Source organism: Neomonachus schauinslandi, chromosome 8 (assembly GCF_002201575.2).
Source record: "Neomonachus schauinslandi chromosome 8, ASM220157v2, whole genome shotgun sequence".
Lineage (NCBI taxonomy): Eukaryota > Metazoa > Chordata > Mammalia > Carnivora > Phocidae > Neomonachus > Neomonachus schauinslandi.
Genome location: NC_058410.1, coordinates 38,089,567 through 38,097,412, shown reverse-complemented (window position 1 = coordinate 38,097,412; position 7,846 = coordinate 38,089,567). Strand labels below are relative to the sequence as shown.

General features: G+C 40.7%; 1 non-coding gene across 1 annotated transcript; it reads right to left on the bottom strand.

The window, feature by feature from the left end:
• Window positions 1–484: 484 nt before the first annotated feature.
• LOC123325575 lies at window positions 485–591 on the bottom strand. The gene has a single exon (XR_006540514.1). It is a non-coding gene; the product is annotated as a U6 spliceosomal RNA (small nuclear RNA).
• Window positions 592–7,846: the final 7,255 nt, after the last annotated feature.

Genomic DNA, 7,846 nt, shown 5'->3' with positions numbered 1-7,846 from the left:
CCCCAGTGGAGAGAGAATGGCCCAAAGGAAAGGGCCCGAGGGTAGTCGTCGATGGGTGTGGAGTGAACAGGGGAAGGATATGACATATTCACTGCACCACTCTGGACGCCGGCTCCTCGCCTCTAACAGGAGGACCTCTAAGGACCGGAAGACCTCTAAGATCCCTATAACACTAAAGAATATTTCTTAATCCGAATAACATTTGGAGATTTGTTTTATTCAGCAGAAGATCCAGAATTTTTAAGAATGGTCCAGACTGAGAAGTAGATTACTAATTTTCCATTACTCTTTATTATTTTTCATTTATTTTTTTATGGAGATCTTTATTGAGAAACTGAAGACCTGGGTACATCAAATAAAACCAATTTCTGGGTGTGGGGGGGGACATCAAAACCCACAATAGAAAAAAGAATTTAACACTGTCTGGACCATAGCAGAACCAAGAGAATATATTCTTTTAATCGAAGAATTCCAGGCACTTCATAAAAATATGGAGTGCTTCAAGAATCTGCATGTCATCCTTGCGCGGGGACGATGCTGATCTTCTCTGTATCGCTCCAATTTTGGTATATGTGCTGCCCAAGCGAGCACCCATTACCCTTCTTGAAAAGTGAATTCATAGATGGTAAAAAAACGTATCGACACAGAAAACTCAGGTTTTATTTTCAGGGCACCCACCTCCTGTGTGCTTCCACTAACAGAGGCAGGATGGATGTACAGTGTCAGGTACTTTGCCATTGTTGGTAGAAAAAATAATTGACTGCTGTGCAAAAAAGAAAGGCTAGTGAACCCACAGGGTCACTGTGCTGGCTGGCTCCCGGGACTCGGGCTCACCAAGTGGCCACGCTGGTTACTGGTGAGAGGTGGCGCTCTTCACCAGAAGATCTCCGCAGCAAGCTGCTGCTGGGGCCAGAGGCTTGCCACTTTATTACATCCCTCTAATGGGCTGCAGATGTTCTGTATAAATGAATGTGGAATGCATGGATATCCAAAAAGTGATTATCAAGGCACCACATTCCCTTGGATGGCAAACTTCATTCAGCATTAGAAGAAGGAAAAGGGTAAAAAGAAGAAGAAGGAGGGCGAGAGTGGGGGAAGGGAGAGAAATCTCTAAAAACTTCCAACGCTTCCAGAAATGTTTGTGTTCTCTTGTGGGCCAGCCTTAAGCTAATTTGAAAAAGTTGGGTTCTGAATTAGTGTGACAAAGAGGTGAGGTTGGCTTAGCTTTTGATTCTGCAGGTAGAAGCGATTGGGTTCTTAGGACCTATAAGCCACAGCTTTGGGCTTCTAGGTATCAGCATTCATATGGTGCTCTAGAGAAGAAAACCAAAGGCTTGGAGACTTTCAAAGGTACAAATGGTATTCTTAGTTAAAAAAAAAAATCTGGAGTATTGTAAACAGAAATTAAAAACTTAGGATTTAATAAACAGTGGTTCAAATTTAACACAGAACTCCCAGAAAACAAGGCACACGGCTTTGGTCCCCTGGTTTGAACCGATGATATGACAGGATGCATCTTTTTATGCCATTCAAGTAATTAATCTCTTGGTGGTCATGAAATAAGGGTTGGAATTTTTCCTTGGCCTTGGAGCCAAGTTGGCTGCCACTCTGTTAGCCTCCCAGGCCTGGTCAAGTATCTAGCCTATCTACCAGTATCCCTGGTTTATACTTGTATTCCTCCAAAGACAGAGAACTCACTGTCTCTCATGATGACCTACCATGGACAGTGCTTCTTATTAGATTATTCTACTTATATTAATATGAAATTTGCTTACCTGAAGTTATTTTTTTTAATTCATAAAACAAAACAATACTTTAAAGAGCATTTTGGAGCATCTTCCACATGTCAGACCCTGGTAGGCCTTAGGAATAAAAGGATGAGAATATTATATATAGTTTATTTGATTTTGTGAGATTTATAGTCCAATTTGATGGATCTCAATATTTTCCATCCTAATGTTCCTAAGAAATTGGTCGTACTCCTGTGGACAAGAGTTGCATGCTACAGAATCAATATCTGCTGAATTTGGTGTGTAGATGCTTTTCTAGCAAGCGAGTCTCCCTCTAGGCTAGTAATCCTCAGCATCTCAGCAGAGAAAGGGACTGTAACCTGAAGAGGTCCCTAAGTGACTCTACGTACCACCACACCTCCATTTAAGAATCACTGCTCTGATGGTTCTATATTCCTCTAAAAGTCCAATCCTCCTTCAACGGGATGTTAGATCAAATATCTGAAGAAAACTGTCATATATCTTTCTTCCCACCATAATCATTTCTTCAAACTATGATTATTGTATTCTTGAAGAAAAGATCGGCTCAAAGAAAGCTGTCGAAAGCAGCTGTAAAGGCATCCACATCTGTGCAAAGTGGAACTGAATCCATCAGGCCAAACCAACAGCTGAGGAGGAATAGAGGTGATGAGCAGGGAGAAGCCTGAGCTTTGTGCAGTGCCTTGTAGATGTGGTCTTTCCAAGAGAATATAGTCTATAGTGACCAACCAAAAGTGTGGGGAACATGGAGGAGAGCAAGAGAGGTTAATTCCCCCACCCTCTTGTCCTCCTTCGTTCTAAGATTATTTCTTGACGGGGGTTAGAAACCAGGTAGAAGAAAGCATATTCTGTACCGTGGCAAAGTTAAGATTTAGAGACAGAAGAGATACAGAGAAGCAGGGAGAGACAGAGAGGGGGGGGAAGAGGAAGACGAGGAAGGAAAGACAAGCTAAGATAAAAATCGTTCCAGCTTATATAGCTGGAATGTTTATAATGTAAAGAGACAGCTGCATTAAAGGATTAGACCCCACTGCCTGATTAACATCATTTGATCTTTTGCTATTGAAAAGACCCTGTGTATTTTCAAAGGCAGTGGGCTTCTTAAATAAAACCAGGAGTCTGGGTTAGCAGAAAGCTGTTAAAAAAACAGCTCACTTTTCATTTAGTAATCTTTTTGTCCTACCTGCTTCACAACCTTCAGTTTTCCTCTTTGTATTATTGGGGGGTTGCACCTAAATTTGAAAATTGGGGCTCTGGGAAGTTTGATATGACAAAAATAAACATGAAAAAATCATGATGACCTAAAGTAGTCAGATCAGATTTTTTTTCCCATGAATATCATCCTGGGGAGCTTCTTTTTCGGTTTTGTTCTGGGGTTTTGTTTTGTTTTGTTTTCCTTTACTCTCCATGGCCAGCAATCATCACACAATTTCCGTGAGAGAGATTAACACATCATTATACTATACCATTTTCATGTTTTACTTGCTATCTCGTTAATCTGCTTTTCTTTTTGTAAGTTTCAAGTGAGACTGGAACTCTTACTGATTTAGAGATTGTCAGGAAATCAGAATTTTCCATTAGCCAACTTGCTACACAGTATCAGTGGGAGGAATCGGAGCATCTCCACATCCATGCTGTCATCCCAGGGTGGCCGGGCAAAGAGGTGGGAGGGCCTCTGGTCATTTGAGAGGACCACGCAGTCGTCATAACTAGTTCAGTCTCTGTGGCCCATTCAGCTCTTGGCATTGCTGCCAAGCCAGCCAACAAAGGAGCATTGTAATCCTGACAGTTTCCCAGCATTGACCGGACAGGCGCAGACCACCAACCAGCTCCCTTCACTTCTACTGTTCACAAGTGAGACCATGAATGGAAAAAAGTCAGTGGCAAAAATCCCACATCCTGCTGAAGTTGGTGTGTAGAGGCTTTTCTAGCAAGTGAGACTCCCTCCAGGCTGGTAATCTTCATACCTGTTTCCTTTTTCTTTTTTGTTTGTTTGTTTTTAAATAGAGTTAGCTTGAATGGTAATGCATAATCCTCATTGATGCCTACCAAAAAAAATTAGGTTTGAGTTTTGAAAAATAAGCATATGGCATGCAATAATATGGAGAATGGGAAGTGTGACAAAAATAAAATGTTATAAATGTAAAAAAGATAAATTGAGATAAGCTTCTAAGTTAAGAAGCTAGCAGTAAGAGCCACTATGATTCTTAAGAAATTGAATTTGGGGGTATAAGAATATGGTTTTCAGGTAGAAAATGGAATCATTTTAACTCAATTTCACATTTTGAATATGCACCCCAAAGGCTGCTCTTTCTGTACACCAAGCCAAGGACATCTCCAACTCTGATTTTAAAAATAGCAATAAATAAAGTAAAATGTTTAAGAGCAGTGTAAATTCAGAGTTATTTATCATGTATTTCTTACTGATTGAAAGTCAGGAAGCATTTTTAACCTGATCTTTTAATACATTTCAATGGTAAATGTGGCATAATTTTATTTATTTAAATTGACTTTTTAAAAATAAGTACAGATTATAGTAATGGGATCCCATGTTTACTTACCTGTTATGAAATATTCAAATGACAGTGCTCCATGATGGTGGTAGAGGTGAAATGAAAATATGGTGTTTAAACTGGATCCACAGTTTTAGAAAGCAATTTAGGAGAGCTTTAGTAGTACTCTGTCCCTTTGATTCAGTTATCCTACTTCTTAAAATATATTTATGTGTTTATATATTATATACATGTATGCATAATATTATACTGAAGGCAAAATAAGAAAATAAATACAGTATTATTCATCACAGCAAAAATAAAGAACAGGAAGAAACGAAGTCCCCAAACAAAATGAGAACAATAGAGTTACTTCGTAAGTAAATTGTTAACCCTAAGTAAAGGTACATGATGAGATGCTATGTAGCTATTAAAACTGATGTTTCCAAAGATTCTCTTTTGTTTTTGAAGATTTTATTTATTTATTTATTTATTGACAGAGAGAGAAAGAGAGAGACAGCAAGAGAGGGAACACAAGCAGTGGGAGAGGGAGAAGCAGGCTTCCCACTGAGCAGGGAGCCGGATGCGGGGCTCGATCCCAGGACCCTGGGATCATGACCTGAGCTGAAGGCAGATGCTTAATGACTGAGCCACCCAGGCGCCCCAAAGATTCTTAATAATATGAGAGAATGCTTATCTGAATGTTAGGTGAAAAGAGAAGCTGTAATTGAGTAACTGGTAATGTTCTTAGCGTGCAAAAGTGCAATAAAACACTAATGGTCATTGTCTCGGTTGGCAGGATTATGGTTGATTTTTCACTGTACATTTCCATATTTTCAAAATTATTAACAAATGCCATATTTTGTAATCATTAAAAATTTTATTTAAAAAAAAAACCTTTCTTCTATTGTAAAAAGACTACTAAAACTTCTAAATGTCCATCTCCTTTAGGCTTAAGGGTTGTTTTACTTAAACACAATAGGAATGAATGGATACCTTGACATGTTACCAGGACCAGGAAGTCCTGCTGAGACAAATTTTGATGCTGATTAGATTGACTTTCACTTCCTTTATTTACTTCTCGAGCCACCCCTAAAAATATACAATAGGTTAAGCAACATAACCTGGGGTTATTCTTCTCCTGTGACCCCAGTATTGCCTCTGAGCTTGTTTGAGATGGCTTATCATGGAGGGAATGCCGAGTCCCACACTGATAGAACAATCCAGCACATCCAGCATGCTGGAACCTGTGCCCCGGGGAATAACCACCTTTACTGACAGCTGAGCTGCAAGGTGCCCCTCATGAAAAGTCTCACCAAATGTCACGGGCTTGAAAACTGGTGATGATCACATTGCTTTTGCTTTTATAGCCCAGCATTTGTTCAATTTTTTTCATAGACAATCTACAAGTCTTTTTCTACTCAATTCCAAGAAGACAGGTATTGGGTCTCTCAGGCAAGCATTCATTCAACTAGCAATTTTCAAACACCTGTTGTATTCTCTGAAGCTATTTAGGCCAGTGGTTAAGAGCATCAGCTTTGGAGTTGGGCCCGGTTTGATAGCGCTAGCCTTAGGCCAAGGCAGGAGGTGGAATGGTACATGGGGATCTCTGTACCAGGCTCCCCGTCCTGCTTCTGGCTGCCGACGCCAGCACTGAGGACTAAGCAAGGTCAAGGGGCACATTCCTGTGGAGCCTCTGCTCCTTGCATCCATCCTGCCTTTTAGGCCGTCATCCAGGTCCCAGGGACCCTAGAATTTTCTGCCCAACAGCTCAAGCCTAATTCCAGTCTGCTCGGGTTTCTTGCCAGGTCTGTTTCTCTGAAAGTGCATTATGCCACTGAGAGGATCATTTTAGGCTCAGAGGAGGTCAAAGGACAGACATCTGGGGGATCTGGAAGGAGCTTGGCCATCAGACTAGCACAGAGTCATTGTGAAAATGGAAAATGCTTAACACAGTGCCTACCACGCAGTAGATGCTTAGCAAATGTTATTTCTGACATATTCCCTTAGTATCTTATTAGGTAATATTGTCTGCTTTGAGAGACAGAGAGAGAGAGAGGGAAAACGACCATGAGAATACAAGCTTCTATAAGAGGGCACTATTTTAACTTTTGGTATCCAAAATGGAATCTTTTTTTTTTTTTTATCAGTAACTTGGCTCTTGTCCTGGCCCAATTCCAAAACTCTGTATTCAAGCTAATTACATTCCTCCCCCACTGGATAAATTATTCTTCACTTCCCCCATAAAAACCATCATGTTATACTTGTGAAACAAAATAGCTTCTGTGTTCTACCACACAGGCAAAAAATGGTTGTATTTCAATACATACTGTATTTCTCTGGGTGACTAAGCTGAGGGCTGCATTGGGATCTATTACAGTGAGATGTGAGTCCCAGTAATGATGGATTCCCAATGTCACAAGAGGCCTTCTCCTGGTGACTTAATATGTGGCGAGTTTTTAAAGCATTACTTGGTTTGAGACTAAGCAGATGTGAACTTTTGAGTCCCCCTCTAAGTCCCTGCATTCGTAAACAAGTCATTTACTCGTCAGTTTGACTTCTTTAATGCCAGAGACCTGAGCATTCGTGAAATGGCTTACCAAGTGTCCCGACTTTCATCATGAATTATTAAGAGATGTGATTTTTAAGATAAAGCTGTTAAAACTGGGAGGCAAAAACATTGAGGATCATTAGGAAGTCACTATCCTCTTTCCTTTGCTCTGAGTTTAGCACCACTTAGGTCTAAAATCCTTTTTTAGTGTCTGATTTAGGAATGTGAGATCTCAGAGCGTGGGATAGGTGGGAGTAGATAAATCATTGTGGCAAATTTTCATGCAGGACCAGCAGCTTAGGACTCAAGTCACCGCTGAGAGCACAACGGGCTCCTCTTTGAGAAATGTCCCAAGAAATGTCATCCCTAACTCTAAACTCTTCTAAATACAGGTATCCCCCCACGAATCCAAAGTCTGCAGTATGCCACTTTGCTTTCACAAAAGACCTACTTTAGTACCTATTTTCGATAACTGAAAGAAATCGGAAGAGGATTTTCACATTTAGGCGAAAAAAATGAAAAGCAAAAATAGCATTCAGTGTTTGTTTTGCAGCGAGTTGTCATAGAAGCTGCACAGTCCGCGCGGCACGTCCCCCCCCGCCCCCCGCTGAGCTCCTTCCCCAGCATCTCAGCATCGAGCAGCCAAAGCTCTGAATTGTGTCTGGGAGCATCTGTGCTTTATCTTGATTTATTTTGTGCATCCATTCCCAAGAATCATCCAAAGGTGTCAGAAAAGCCTATGACAGGTTATTTATTGGGTCTGAGAACACTTTAAAATTTTTCCATGTAACTTAGTGGCAATGACTTTTTCTCTTTATGCCATTTCAACTTACAAAAGTTTTTATAGGGACGCTCCTCTCACAGATAGTGGGGGTAACCTGTGCTTGGTTTTTAGGCTTCAAGCAAGAGACAACTCTCACTAAGAGACCTACCCTTTCCTGCATTGTACCTGTTGGGAAGGGACCTTGTTATTATGGGTCAGGAGTTCATTCCTCAAGACTCGTTTGTGTAGCCCCAGTGCACCAGGCACTGCC